The sequence below is a fragment of the Elephantulus edwardii genome, unplaced genomic scaffold, assembly GCF_000299155.1.
Source record: "Elephantulus edwardii isolate Elephantulus edwardi_28Jun2011 unplaced genomic scaffold, EleEdw1.0 scaffold00186, whole genome shotgun sequence".
NCBI lineage: Eukaryota > Metazoa > Chordata > Mammalia > Macroscelidea > Macroscelididae > Elephantulus > Elephantulus edwardii.
This window is the reverse complement of record NW_006399936.1, coordinates 5,859,920-5,874,253: the sequence shown is the minus strand read 5'-3', so window position 1 is coordinate 5,874,253 and position 14,334 is coordinate 5,859,920.

The window sequence follows — 14,334 nt, the reverse complement described above, 5'->3', positions numbered from 1 at the left end:
TTCGTTGGCAGTTCTGGTTCCTTTAGGGTATATTCCCAGAAGTGGAAATGCTGGGTCAAAAGGTATTTCTATTTGCAAGGTTTTGAGAAGGCGCCTTTCTTAGAGCTAGGAGTTTTAACATTTCTTCCTGCATTTCCTTGCCATCTCAATGTCTTCTATGGTGAAGTGTCTGTTCATATTCTGTGCCAATGTTGCTATTGAGTTTTTTACTTTTATCTTGTAGTAGTGCTCGAATATTATATACATTCTAGATATAAGTCCCTTGTTAGAAATGTCATTACCAAGTATTTTTCCAACTCTGTAGCTTTCTTTTCTGCCCTGTTGGAGAAGTTTTTGGATTTGCATAGGGGTTTGAGTTTTAGAAGGGGCCATTGATCTATTTTATCCTTTCCTGGTTGTAGGTTTCTTTAGGATGCTTGGAGGACTGTTCATGTTGTGAATTAGGACCTTTAAAGTTCTTCCAAGCTTTTTTCTATTGAAGTTTATAGTCCTTGGTTTTAGTCCTAGGTCCTTGATCCATTCTGAGTTGGTTTTTGTGTATGGTTTGATGTGTACGTCTTGAGTTATCTGCATAATACCACTTTGTTGATAAGTAGTTCTTCAATTCTGAGGCCACATGTTTCTTCAAGTCATCCAGTTTGTCCAAAGATTTGCCCAGTATTCAGATTAAATGGGTAGAACGGATGCAATCTTGACAAACTTTTTTTTTTCAATTATAAATCATGCTTTGTTTCTTGTTGTGTTTGAACAACAGCTTCCTGGTGCATAGCTAAGTTTCACATAAACATATTAAGTGTTCTAAGATTTCTATTATCTTCAATGTTATCCATAATTTATTAAGACTCATGCAATCAAATACCTTTAATAAAATGCAATGAATCATAATTTTGGTGCTCTCCACCTTCCTTTAAGATTCATCTCACAATGGCTGATATTCTTTAGTTCATGACCTCTTCTGAATTTATCTTGAATTTCTGAAGTCTCTTGTCAATGAGAGGAAGTATAGTAATCCTTCTGTACCGGTATGTAGTTTCTTTAGAGTTTGCCTGTCCTTTTATGAGAATGGTGTGCTGCAAGCTACTACTACTATTGTGCTGTTTCTTCCTTTCTTGATGTCTATCAATGTTTGTTTTTGCATTTTCAGAGGCCAAGCATAAATCATACTCGACTTTACAGGACCTACCAAATATTCAGAAATGAACTATCTCCAGTTCTGTCTCATGTTTTTAAAATAAAGGAAGAAACAATTCCAGAATCATTGTACGAAGCATGCATAACCCTGATAGCAAAACCAGGCAAAGACCTCTCTCTCTTTTTTTCTCTCTCTCACACACGTACACATAAATCTCACTAAAAACCATAGACCAATATGTCCCAAAAACATTACTACAAATACTCGTAACAAAATCCTAGCCAATAATCCAACTGTGGTGTTTTGTTTGTGTGTACGGGTTAAGGAGATTTTGGGGGGTTTTGTTCTGAACCCTTAAAACCCAGTTCACATGCAAAACTTTCTATGGCTTGAAGACTGGAATCACTATTCTCTTTCCGTTACTGCAGGATTGAATTGTGGAGCAGATCCATGACCAGTCACTGTCCCTTCTCCCTCCTGATATTTGAAATACAAATCCAGAAAGGGGTATGTTTCTCTGGTGTGTAGATAAGGAAACGGCACTGATACTTCTAACCCAGTTCCTGTTGACACAAGCCATCTCTGGTTGAAGACAACTACCAAACTCACATGTAGCAGCCAAACATGATAAACATTTATTTGTATCACTGAAGAAATCCATACTGCCATTGTGCCGTTGAGTCAGTTTATGTTGAAGATTGCAATCTTCAGCCTTCAGTATGGATTACATCTCAGTGTCAAGAAAACAAAGATTCTTATCACTGGACCGATAGGCAACATCATGACACATGGAGAAAAGATTAAAACTATCAACAACTTCATCTTACTTGGATCCACAATTAACTTCCTTTGAAGTTCATGGGATTATTTTAAAGTTTAGTTGTCTTTTCTACCATAATTCAAAGGCACCAATAGCCTTGAACATTCTATGGGGTAGTTATACTCTGTGGTGCAGGTTGCCTATAAATTCAATATGTTTGAAGGCAGTGGTGATACTGACTCCTGATAAGTATCCTTCACTGAGCTCATTCTCTGATAGTTTTTGATTGCCACTGAGTTGAACACAACTCTTAACGGACCCTAGGAAAAAGGCCTGAAGACTTTCTATAGCTATCATCATTTCTCTAAGTTCATAGAGTTTCCAGAGGCATGTAGTTTAGGAAGTGTATGCCACATCTGCTTTGAAATCATTCTTAAACTGGGAGATCCACAAAACACTGTCCACCATCGGGAGCCTTTATGGCATTTGTCACCCCGTCTCCCCCATCCCTTGCAAATGGCACAAGGTTCAGCATCACAGCAAACCACGCATTACATTACCTCAGTACAGAAATTGACAAAAGAGTCCTGTACATTTTAGAAGTTTTTCCAAAATATAATAACATGAATCCTGAGGGCCACAAGCCTAAGAGCTCAACCAACTTTTAAATACAAGGGCAGTCCATGGGGTCTTATTGACTCTATACAAGAGGCTTAAATGGAAATATAATCAAACATTCCACAGGACACTCAAACAGCACTAGAGCACCCACAATATAGAGTCCAGTTGCCTGACTCAGTCTACAAAAGGAGACGAGGGCCTGTCTTTAAATACAATGGGCCTCCATGAGGTCTTGTTGACTCCACACAAGAGGCTTTAATAATGAGTATGCTATGGTAGATTTAAAAAAATGCTTAACAATTCTTTTCCACAAAATGTTTCTATTTGTTGTTGTTATTTTTAGATGCCTCAAGCTGACTATAATTCATAGCAAACCTATGAATGACAGGTGACCTATCGTACATCATCCAAGACATTCAGCCACCTTGATACAACTGTACCTTTTCTGAGCATGATCCTGAATTAGTCATTAAGCTATCACCACCCACTGATGTCAGGCTGATCCCGACTCACAGAAACCGTATAGAACAGAGTAGAAAGACTGCCTTCCCTTTCTCTCAAGAGGTGACTAGTGGTTTTGAGCAGTGGGTCACCCAACAATTTGCCCCAAAGGGTTGAATCATTGACCCCTAATAGCTGCCAGGTACCAGTTAGATAGGAGTAGGGGTGTTAGATGAAGAGTGTCTATGTGTGTGTGTGTGTGCGCGTGTGTGTGTGCATGCGCGCGCAGGTTAAAGCTCTTTACACATCCAGAGGTGTTTTATATGAAAGGGAGTTTTCAAAAACCTGAAAAGGGATCCCAGGACAGGACCTGGAGGCACATTAGAGGTCCAGACTTTTTCAGATGAATAGGTTAAGGCTGTAGAAAAGAAGTTCTGGTTGAATGGAGGCATCTTAGGCAGGTTTGAGTGCGGGGACTGGTCAGGGACTATCCCTGAAGAACAGGGCGTGGTATGAAAATGCCAGAGTTGACACAGTGGTAGGAAGAGGGGAAGAAGGCAGGCTTGTCTGGGTGGTGGAGCAGCTGAGGTGGGCCAGAAGAGACGAGAGAGAAGGAAGTTTCAGCAATTTCTCAGAATCTAGCCTATGTTTATATAGATACTCTGGTTGAACAAAATCTCTGGTATCCAAAGAGAGTGTGTTGGGATATACAGAAAGTGAGATCAGCCAGTCAGACTCACCATGGTATCAGCAGCTGAAGTATGAAGTGGCCTCTGGTGTCCTTATGTTGAGAGTCAGGGGATTGCAGTGTCTGATATACCATGGAGGATGTGGTATGCTTTCAGGCATGGGAAGCTTCCAGAACCCTGGCTGAATCATTGGCTGGATAGCTGGCTTAAGGATAAAGAAATACGGAGGAAAGTAAAGACATCCATCCAGACACCAAGATAGAAAATAATACGAATCTAGGAGCTTGCTTATTACACGAACAGGGCAGACTGGCAGCACTGGATGGGAAAATAACATTCTTTATTAGTGGCTTCAATCATGGCTCAGAGTTTCAGGGTGAGGAACTGAATATCCCACCGTAAGAGGTACACTTAAGTCCAAGCCTTGTGGAGGTCATTGGCTTTGAAACTTGCCAAACTATATCTAGAAAATTATCTATCTGGGCTTTGTCTATTTTTATGTATGTTGTACCACAGAAGTCCCAACTCTCGCTGTTGTCAGATGCCTTCTGGTCAAATATGACACATAACCACCTGAACAACAGCTCTGACCCTTGCCTTATTCTGGGACATTTCTGTTTGTTGTTGTCATTTTAGAGTTCCCATAACTGAGAGCCATTGCTTAGCAGAATTAGGGTTTTGGGGGTTGTTGTTTTTTTAAATAGATATTTTAATGAAAGTTTATAGAGAACTTTGATTTGCATTCATTGATTTTTGCACATTTTCCTCCCTGCATACCCCCTCCTCCCAATTTGCTTTTCTCTTTGAAAAAAAAAAATGCTTTCATTGTTATTCAATCTCAATCCAGTCCACTTTACTGTGCAGCTCTTAGTCTGGACTCTTTTCATAAAAATAATACCTTATCATATATTCCATTTCAACAGTTTTGTCCCTCATATGTTCCAATGCAGTGTACATTATTCCTTCCCTCTTTTCTTAGTTTCTGCCCAAACCAAGTATCAGTTCTATTTTACAATAGTAGGATGATTCATTATTTGTCCTTTTGTGACTGATAGATTTCACTTAACATAATGTCCTCAAGGGGTCCCCACTTTGTATACTATTTCCTATGTTTCTTATTTTTCAATGCAGTATACTCTGGCATTGGGTGAATATACCACAGCTTCTGTATCAGTTCATTTGTTGATGGGCTGTTAGGTTCTTTCCAACTCTTTGCTATTTTGAGCAAAGCAGCAATAACCATGGGCATGCATATATCTGCTTTGGTGGCAGTTCTGGTATATTCCCAATAATGGAATTTCTGGGTCAAATGGAATTTCTATATTAAACTTTTTGAGAAGCCGGCATTGTGCCTTCCATAGTGGTTGCACCATTTTAAACTCCCATCAACAGTGAATAAGGGTTCTAGTGTCTCCGCAACCTCGCCAAAATTTGTTGTTTCCTGGTCTATTGAGTATTGCTATTTCTACTTACCTCTCTTAGCTAGGGATTTTGAACATTTCTTCATGCATTTGTTCTCCATCTTAATGTCTTCTTGGGTGAAGTGTCTGTTCATATAGTGTGCCCATTTTGTAACTGGGTTATTTACTTTTGTCTTGTAGTGGTGCTCAAATATTCTATAAATTCTAGATATAAGTCACTTATCAGAAATGTCATTACCAAGTACTTTTTCCAACTCTGTGGCTTTCCTTTTTACCATGTTGGAGAAGTTTTTGGTTGTGCATAGCGATTTGACTCTTAGAGGGTTCCATTCATCTATTTTATCTTTTCCTTGTTGTAGGTTTTTTTCAGGATGCTTGGAGGACAGTTCATGTTGTGAATTAAGACTTTTAGAGTTCTTCTAAGCTTTTCTCTATGGAAGTTTATAGTCCCTGGTTTTAGTCCTAGGTCATCTACCCACTTTGAGTTGGTTTTTGTGTATGGTGTGTGGTGTAGATCTTGCTTGAGATTACTACCTATAGTTTTCCAATTTGGCCAACGCATTTGTTAAAAAGGCTGTCGTTTTCCCCACTTAACTGATTTCATCTCCTTGTCAAAAATCAATTGACCATAGGTAGATGGGCTTATTTCTGGGTTCTCAATTCTATTCCATTGATCTATGTGTCTGTCATTGTACCAGTACCTTGCTGTCTTGACCATCATGGCAGGGTAGACTTTGAAATCAGGCAGTGAGATACCTCCTACCTTGTTTCTCTTTTGAAGGAGTGCTTTGCTTGTTGGGAGTCTCTTTCCATTCCCATTGAAATTGGAGTTTGCCTTTCCATTTCATTGAAGAATGGAATTGGTATTTGTATTGCGATTGCATAAAACGTGTAAATAGACTTTGGTAGTATTGCCATTTTTATAATATTGAGTCTTACCCTCAACCAGGTGGATTGATTCAATGACTGCTGCAATGGGCTCTAGTAGATCAGGAAGTGTGTGAATGGCACAGAGTAGTACGGGTTTTATGAAGATCTTTTGTTCATAGACTTGTTGTGAGTCGTACTTGAGTGGACAGCACCTTAAAATAGCATAAACAATCCCCTTGACAGTAATCTCTAGTTTTATGGGATATGGTTTGAGAATACACTTTGTATTATTTCAATGTTTTTAATTCGTTGATACTTGCTTTGTGTCTTAACATGTAACCAACTGTGGAGATTGTTCCATGAGCTCTTCAGAAATAAAATTGTTTTTCTTTTGTCAGTAAAAAAAAAAAAAATTAAAAATTGAGCCTTCCTATCCAAGAGTAAGATATAGTCTCCCATTAATCCAGGTCTGTTTTTGTTTCTTGTGGTAATGTTTGTAGTTTTCTTAGAATAAATCATTTGTGTCTCTAGTTAGATTTGCTCCCAAGTATTTAATCTTATGACTTACTTACTATTGTGATAGGTTTTGTTTTTCTAGCTCCAGTTCTTTATTCTCTTTGTCACTGTAGAGAAATCCAATGGATTTTTAATGTTTATCTTGTATGCTGCCACTTTGCTGAATTGGTCCATATGTCCCTGAGTTTTCTTGCTGAGTCTTTCTGGTTTTCTTAGTATACTATCATATCATCTGCATACAGAGATAATTTTACCTCATCTTTGCCAATTTGGATGCCTCTTATTTCCTTCTCTTGTCTTGTTGCTATTGCTGAGCCTTCCAATACATTATTGAATAGGGGAGGTGATAGAGGGCATGCTTGGCTAGTTCCTGTTCTCAAAGGTAATGCCTTTAATCTCTCTCCTTTCAGAACAATGTTGGCTCTTGAGTTTGCATATATACTTTTTACTATGTTGAGGACATTCCCCTCTATTCCTATTGTGTTGCTTGTTTTAATCAGGAAAGCGTGTTGGGTTTGTCAAAGGTCTTTATCAATTGATAAGATTTTGTGGTTCTTGCTCTTTGCTTTGTTAATGTGATGAATTACACTGATTATTTTTCTTATGTTGAACCATCCTTGCATACCTGTTATGAATCTTACTTGGTCATGGTGAATTACTTTTTTGATGTATCATTGGATTCTATTGACCTGAATTTCATTCAGGATTTTTCATCTAGTTTTTTAGAGATATTGGCCTATAGTTTCCTATTTGGGTGGTGTATGTACCTATCAAAGATGGTTAATTCATAAAATGAGTCTGGGAGAATTCTATCATTTTCTATTTTCTGAAATAGTTTATGTAGAATTTGTGACACTTCTCTGAATTTTTTATAAAAATCACTCTTAAAACTATCTGAACCAGGGCTATCGTTTGCTGGAAGTTGTTTATTATCTTTTCAATTTCTTCTTTTGTAATGGATCTGTTGATTTGTTCAGTTTCAGTTTGTGTCATATTAGGTAGTTTGTGAATTTCTAAATATTTGTCCATTTCTTCTAGGTTTTCATATTTGTTTGAATATAGTTTTTCATGATATTCCATTGTTAGCCTTTTTTATTTTAGTTGGTTCTGTTATGACATTGCCTATATCATTTCTTATATGGATTATGTATGTCTTTTCCTTCTTTTCCTTTGTTAGTTTTGGTAGTGCTTTGTCAATATTACTGACTTTTTTGAAGAAGCGCTTGCTGATTTTGTTGATGTTTTCAATTGTTTTTGTGTTCTATTTCATTTATTTCTTCCATAATTTTCATCATTTAAGGATTTTTAGAGGCTTTTGATTTTCTTGCTGTTCTTTTTCAATTTGTTGTAGATGTTGGGTTTGAGAATCAATGGTCATTTCCCCTCCATTTTGATGTGTTTGCTTATTGTTGTAAATTGACCTTTGATTACCACTTTGGCTGTTTCTAGATGGCTTGGTAAGTGGTGTTTTCACTGCCATTTGTTTCAAGAAACTTTTTAATTTCATTTTTTATTTCTTCTACTACCCACCTATGTTTAAGCAAGTTGGTTGATTGTGTAGTTTAATTCTTTAGCATCTTTTTTGAGATTCTTTCTGTTCTATTTTTCTTAAGATTGGTGTATTGAAGTCTGCAACTGCTATACTGTTGTTGTTTCTTTCCTTTTTCAGTTTTGTTAATGTTTGTTTATATATTTTGCCACTCTATATTTGGTGAATAGATATTTATTATTGTTTTGTCCTCTTGTTCTATTGGCAATTTAGTCATTATGTAGCGACCTTCCTTGTCTTTTGTGGTGGTTTTTGCAATGAAATCTATATTATCAGAGATTAATATTAACTCATGTTTTTTTTCTGGTTGTCTTTTCCTTGATATATTTCTCCCACCCTTTTATTTTTAGTCATTTCTTCACTTTGCAGGTCTGTCCCCCATAGACAGCATATTGATGGATTTTGTTTTTTCATCCCATCTGCTAATTTTTTTTTCTCTTCAGTGGTGCATTTAAACTATTCACATATAGTGTAATTGTTGAGAGCCAACGTTTCATTGCTATTATTTTGTTGAGGTCTTTTTGGTGTTGTTGCTAGTTTCTTTGGTCCATCCTGGTTTCTGTGATACCTCTGTTAGAAGGATGTCTGTCAGTGTTTCCTGCAATCCTGCTCATGTTTTTACACATTCCCTTAGGTAATGTTTTTCTGAGAATGTCTTGATCTCTCCTTCATATTTGATGGACAATTTTGCTGGGTAGATTATTCTTGGATGACAGTTGTGTTGTTGAGGGTTCAACATATGCCATTCCATGGTCGTCTTGCTCACATGGTTTCTGCTGAGAAATCAACACTTCACCTTATGTGCTCCCATTTATAGTTTACTCTCTGTTTCTCCCTTGCTGCTTTCAGAATTCTCTCCTTATCTTTCGTGCTTGTAAATTAGATGATGATATGCCACAGTGTTTTTCTTTTGGGGTCTATTTTATATGGTGTTCTCTCAACTTCTTGAATATGTATTCTCTCAGGCTATATTGTGTCTGAAAAATGTTTCTCTAGTAATTCTTTCACCACTTTTTTAGTGCCTACTCTGGGATTCCAATTACGTACATGTTACCTCTCTTCTTGGTGTAACACATTATTCTTCAGTTTTCTTCTTTTTCCATCTTTTTTATTCTGCCTTTTTGTCCTAACAGAACAGTGATAACAATTTTAGCTTCTTTTCACTGGTACTGTGTTCCTTCTCTTCATCACTGTTTATGTGCCCATCCATTATGTTCACAGAGTCTGAAACATTGGTATTCACATTTTGGATTTTTTTTTTGTTTTTCCAGAGTTTCTAATGCCTCCTTTTTTTCCATCTGCATTGTTTTGGATTATTTTTTTAAGTTCCTCCTGTTTTTTGCTTGCAATGTCCTGTAATTTTTCAATTTTGTCTTTCTTTCACTAAAAATATTTAATCATTGTTCTATTACATTCTGTGTCAGAAAGTCCCTCAGACTTTCTGGCTTGAGGAAAGCCATTAATATTGTGTTGCCTTTGGGGGTTGACATGTTGCTTTTGGCTTATGTAATGTGGAGGTAGCCTGCCTCTTATGTGACAGTGCTATGGTAGAGGTTGTTCATGCCTTAGAAAATAGCAGGTTATCGATCTGAAGTCACTGCTCCAGAAGAGGTCTAGGCAGCTACCCTGCCTGTGTTTCTCTCTGAACTTCTGACTCAGGTGAAGATGTGCTTTAGTTCAGGGGAGAAAAGGCCTGTGAAAGTAGTCTCCTCTGTCTCACAAGTACTGTAGCTAGGCCAGTCTAAGGTACTCCAGCCTTAGGCAGTTAATTGACTGGACTTGAGGAGACACACAGAGGCAGGCCTTCATGATGACCTGAATAGAAAGCCAGGAAAGCTTGGTTTTAACTTCAAGAACTGGGTGTCCTGCTTCACTCAATCTCCAGCTGTCTCACTCTCTTCTGCTTGAGCTTAAGGTGTCCTACGTATTCTAACTTGAGATTGGAAATGTCAGTTAGACTGAAAGTCTTCTGCGCTAGTGGATGGGCAAAAGATCAAAAAGGGAAAAAAGAGGACTACTTATCTAAATAAGAGGTAACCAATAGCTTGATATTCACATTTTTCCTGGACCAGACAAGACTCTGAGTCCTCTTTTTCCAATAAAATATGACAGCAGGTATCCACAGGAAAGCTTTTGGACTCTTGAGATGAGACAGTTGAAATAATCAAAGAAACAGTTGACAAGTATTGAATGCTTCATGTGTACTAATTGCTAAACTTAGACTTTACAAGTGCTACCTTGTCTAGTACCACTAAAGAACAATGATGCAGGTCCTGACATTTCAGAATGTTAACCCTTCAATAAATTCTGGTAAATTTATTTCTGAGTTTTGGAGATTTTACACATATAGGATCATTTTAACTAAACGTTGAAATACTTTTACTTTGCCTATTTTGAATGCCTTTCATCTCCTCTTCTTGACTTATTGCTCTGGTGAGAACTTCCAACAAACTATTGAATAAGAGTGGCAATAAAGGGGATCATTGTCTGAGAGTAATGTTGACTCTTGGGTATATATATATATACTTTTAATTGTGTTGAGGACTTTTCCTTCTCAATTTAGTTGATCATTTCTGTCATGAAACAGTGTTGAATTTTGTCAAATGCCTTTTCTGCATCCACTGATGCATTGACATGATCAAGTAATTATTCATCTTTGTTTTCTTTATATGGTGAATAGTACTGGTTGTCTAATGTTTCACTATCCTTACATAATTGATATTAATCCCCTTTGATCAGAATGAATGTGATTATTTGCTTTTATACACACACATGCACTGTCCCTCCACAGTCCCAAGCACGACACCCCTCTCCAATGATTGGTCCCTCCTTAAAGCATGTCTAAAGTAAGTAAGATGAAGCTTCAAAATCCTTGCCTCCATGAGGCAGCCCAGTTTTACCCTCTCTGTGATGAACTTGTTTGTGTGTTTAGCAGTCCAGAATAAATTCAAGAATCTTCTCCAGTACCACAGCTCAAAAGCATCAATTCTCCCTCTATCAGCCCTAGTCATTGTCCAGATGTCTGACAAATAGCAAGTGATTGCAAAGACCATGGATTGCATCAGGTGCACCTTGGTCTCCAGAGTGACATCATTGTTCTTCAGTATTTGGAGGGGTCCCTAACAGTGGAATTTCCCATCACAATATGTCTTTGGATTTCCTGGCTGCTGGTGCCAAGAGTATTGACTGTACAGCCAAGCAAAGTCAAGCTGTTACCAGTCTCCATCTCTTCAATATCCATCAAATGTTGGCAATAGGCCCAGTAGTAAGAATATTTGTTTCCTTATATACTAACACACACACACACACATATACACAGATATACACACACAATTCTACTGGATAGATACTATTTTAAATATCTATATTTTATTGATAATGAAACTGAAGCACAGTTGTTCAAAGTGATATAGTCAAAGCTTTGATCTTTCAGAAGCATATCAGGAGGATTGTTTTCCAGTGTGTCTCTGGATGGATTCGAAGTACCAATCCTCTAGTTTGTAATCAAGTGTTTAATGTTTGTGCCACCAGTGAAATAACATGACAGCAGTCTGTAGAATTGCTCTGTTTTGACATAATGATTCTATAGACCACTTTGCAGACTCTCTAGAAATTCTTTTTGGTTTTGAATACCACTGAGTCAGAACAAACCATAGGTGATCCTCCAGTGGGTTTTGAGAGGCTATAATTTTTCAGGAGAGAAGACACTCATTCTAACAGCTCAAACAGCAGCTGGTGAATTCTGTCTGCCTTTGTTTTGGACGTACATCTCCTTACCATTAGACGACCAGAGCTGTCCTAGTTTCCCAGTATGCAGATAATTGCTTCTTGAGAAGACTGTTTTGCAGGCTGGTCTGGTCTTCAAGCAAAAAATGGAGGACCTCATACACAACCCCTATTCCTCCATCTCTATCATCAATGGCCCACTTAACTCCTTCTTTAAAGAAGTAGTACCAGCACACAGGCTGGAAGAGGTAGTCCAAGCCTTTACCTAATTGAAAAGGGTCTCCAGAAACTGAGGTGAACCTGAAGCTCTTGTTGCAGAAGGTCAATGACTCTACTCTTCAAAATGGATAAAAGCTTAACATCAAGAAGACAAAGATTGTCACCACTAGTCCAATTTGCAGCACGTTGATGGATAGCGAAGTTGGTCTGAATCATGTGTAATATGTTACTGAGGCTCAAAAACTGACACTGGGCTGATGCTCAAGAGTTGGTCTGAATCATCAGCTACTCTGTTGGATAAAGATGGGGCAGTCTGCTCTGGTAAAGATTGACAATCTAGGACAAATTTACAACCAATGGACAAATCCAGTCTGTCCTACAGGGTAACCGTGAATAGAAATTGACTCTATGACAGTGTTTTTGCTTGATATTTATTACTTGTGTTTGAAACATTGGAATGATTATCAAAAGACTGGTTGTTGAAAGACAGCAACTATTCCACAGGAGTAGTTAACAGCAACAACAACATTATGGTTTTGAGGTCTTTCTGGTCTCCCGGCATGCAGTTCGTTGGTTCCAGGATAGACTCATTTCCAGGGTTCTTTGTGTCAGCGTGGGCATCCAGTGAAGCTCTGGGCTCCCAGAGGAGGTGCAGCCAAGAACACAAAGGAGACTCACCCACCTTGACTTGACAGATTTCCACCTTCCCCATTAACACCAACAAACTATGATGATGTATTTAGATTGTTTATTTATAGTAATGGGATGTAAGAATACCCACAATTTTATAGAAAAGGATTAAAAGGTTATATCTCGTTTCTGCTAGCAGGGTTGGATCCATCTGTCTCAAGAGAATTTTACATTTAGCAATTGTGTCAATAGATTGGGTAGATTTCCATAGATGTGCGGGTACTTTTCCAGGGCATATAGGAAGCCACCTAGGATTGTGCTTGCTTGAGAAGTTCCAAAATTGAAGGAATGAGCTGGGGAGAGAATGACAGGATTTAATGAATGCTGGGGCACCAATCATAGACCTTCATTGCACGTCATTCTCTTGTGTGTTTTTACCACTATGGCAGCCAGCTTGCAGGGAAGACAATGTTCCAGGGTCCTTCAGCTGCTCAGAATGTTGATTCTACTGACTCTTTTCTTCCAGGAATAAACTTCATTGCAGCCTCTTCAATTGTGATCCTATGCCCCATCCCCAAATGATTACTACCACCCCCCGTCATGGTGATATATTGGGTTTGCTTATGTGTTGCTATGATGCTGGGAGGGTGGCCACTGGAACAGGAATACTACCAACATACTGAGGACTCAATCCAGGCACCACCATCAATCACTGATATCCATACAACAAATAACACAAAGTTTCTGGGAGTTTCACAGACATAAACCTCTACCCTTCACTGTTTATTATAGCTCAATGTAAAGAAAAGTTTGGCATTGTAACAAATTTGGTTTCTCTGAATCCATAATCAGTATATGTGGAAGCTTCAACATATGTAGAAGCTGTACAGTGAATCAGAAAGACTAAAAAAGACTTGATGCCTTTGAACAGTGTGTTGTCCAAGAATACTGAATATCCCCATGGACAGTCAACAGAAGGAACAAATCTTTCTAGGAAGATGTGCCGTCTTAGCGCCCCTTAGAAGAAAGGAAGGTGGGGCTCTGTCTGGGATATTTTGGGCATGTTATCAGGAGGAACAAATCTCTAAAATAGGAAATCATAATTAGAAAAGTGGACAATCAATAGCAAAAATAAATAATTTCAATGAGATGTGTTGCCACACTGAGAGCAACAATTGGGCTTAAGCAGTGAGAGGGTGTGAGAATGGTGAGAGTCCTGGCATTGATTGGTCCTCGTGTGTGTAGGGTTTTAATATGAGAGCAGACAAGAGTGTTCAACAACACAGCACTCCACTGTGCCCCTCTCTGCTGTGCAAAGCCCCAATCCCTTCAACCTTCATTTGTGCAGGTGTACATGCATACTTCACGGTCTCCTCTGTACCCATCACACAAGATCCCTGCCTCACTTTGTCTAGAATGTGCAGTCCATCCCTATGTCCCATTCCTCCCTCAGTCAACACTTACAAGCTGTGCTGAAGCATCCATCTGTTGCATTCTGCCAGTGGAGGATATTCACAAGCCAGTGGGGTTTGTAAAATTCATGGAATCCAGCAGCTCCACAAAACATGACTGAAAAAAAAAAAAAGAGAAACAGGTCCTACTGCTTGGCTGGCCTCCTAGGTCGACCTCTTCCACCCAAGCCCATCTCCTGCCTCTTCCACCAGGGTCCTGTCAGTCCAGAAAATGACACATGAAAAACTAGCTGGAAGAAGCCTCCATAGCTCCACTCTCACCACAGAGGCTTTTGCATTTGGGCTCTG